We start from the raw sequence: 2022 nt of genomic DNA, 5'->3' as shown, positions 1-2022 counted from the left end.
CGGCTTACTGCAGCCTCCACCTCCCCGGTTCAAGCAATTCTGCTGCCTCAGCCTCGCGAGTAGCGGTGACTACAGGAGCATGCCACCACGCCCGGCTAATTTTTTTCTATTTTTAGTAGAGATGGGGTGGTCTCGATCTCTTAACATCATGATCCACCCACCTCAGCCTCCCAAAGTGCTGAGATTACAGGTGTGAGCCACCGCACCCTGCCAATAAAATAATTTTTAAAAGGTTAAACATAGAGTTACCATCTGATCTATCAATTCCACTTCTACATGTATACCCAAGAGAAATGAAAACATATGTCCACATAAAAACTAGTCCATGAGGGAGGCCAAGGTGGGCGGATCACCCGAGGTCAGGAGCTCGAGACCAGACTGGCCAACGTGGTGAAACCCCGTTTCTACTTAAAATACAAAATTAGTCGGGCATGGTGGTAGGCACCTGTAATCCCACCTACTCAGGAGGCTGAGGCAGGAGAATCGCTTGAACCCAGGAGGCGGAGGTTGCAGTGAGCCAAGATCATGCCATTGCACTCCAACCTGGGCAAAAAGAGCGAAACTCCATCTCAAAAAAAAAAAACAACTTGTACATGAATGTTCACAGCACCATTATTCACAGTAGCTAAAAAGAAAATATAACACAAATATAAACTACTGAACAGATAAACAAAATGTAGTGTAATGAGAAAAACACTGAATTGTATGAAAAGCTTTCCCCCAAACTTGGAGGCAGTCGGGAGACCAGAGAATGACTCAGGCAAGTCCAGCTTGGCGAGTAGATGAGTTTGAGGACTTACATATGGGACACTCCTGGACAGTAGCAGGACAGTGCTACAGATCTGCAACACCTCCCATCTCTAAGCTGTTTTTAAGCTAATTTTCTAGCTTTTTGCCTACTGAGTGTATGCAATGGGACTGTTTTCCATGGTAGGTTCTCAGATCCTCTCCAGGATGTTTGAGTCCTCAGGAATATCTGCTCCTAGGCTGGGCACCATGGCCTTGGCTCACCACCCAGCATTCAGTATTCAAGCAGTGGGCATACACTCCCAAGTAACCTGATGGGGGACCTGCCACAATATATGTGGTATAGCCACACAACAGAACATTATTCAGCAATAAAAGTGAATGAAATACTGATTCATGTTCCAACTAGGATGAGCCCTGATAACAGTATGCTCAGTGAAAGAAGCAGACAGAACAGGTCATATATTGTGTGACTCAATTTATATGAAAGGTCAAGAATAGGTAAACCCAAGAAGGAAAAAGTAGATTCAGAGTTGCCAGGGACTTGGTGCAGGGTGGGATGGGGAGTGACTGCTAACAAGTTCAGGATTTTAGTTTTAGTAGGGGAGGGTGATCACAATATTCTGAAATTAGATGGTGGTCATCATTGCACAACTCTGAAGAAAGTAAAATGCACCTTATTGGACGCATTCAAAGGGTGGATTTTATGGCATACGAATATGTCAAGAAAACTTTTTTATTTTTTAATTTTTTTTTTCCCGAGACAGAGTTTCACTCTGTTGCCCAAGTTGGAGTGCAGTGGCGTGATCTTGGCTCACTGCAGCCTCCACCTCCCGGGTTCAAGCGATTCTCACAGCCTCAACACAGTTTGAGGCTGGTCTCGAACTCCTGACATCAAGTGATCATCCTGCCTTGGCCTCCCAAAGTGCTGGGATTATAGGTGTGAGCCATCGCACGCAACCAGTATGATTCAATTTATATAAACTTTTTGGAGGCCAGGGGCGGTGGCTCATGCCTGTTATCCCAGGACTTTGGGAGGCCGAGACGAGTGGATCACTTGAGGTCAGGAGCTCGAGACCAACCTGGCCAACATGGCGAAACCCCATCTCTACTAAAAATACAAAAATTAGCTGGGCGTGGTGGTGCGCACCAGTAAGTCCCAGCTACTCGGGAGGCTGAGGCAGGAGAATCATTTGAACCCAGGAGGCGGAGGTTGCAGTGAGCAGAGATTGTGCCGCTGCACTCCAGCCTGGGAGACAGAGTGAGACTCTGTCT

Source organism: Rhinopithecus bieti, unplaced genomic scaffold (assembly GCF_001698545.2).
Source record: "Rhinopithecus bieti isolate Rb0 unplaced genomic scaffold, ASM169854v2 scaffold_11161, whole genome shotgun sequence".
Lineage (NCBI taxonomy): Eukaryota > Metazoa > Chordata > Mammalia > Primates > Cercopithecidae > Rhinopithecus > Rhinopithecus bieti.
This window is presented reverse-complemented; position numbering follows the sequence as displayed.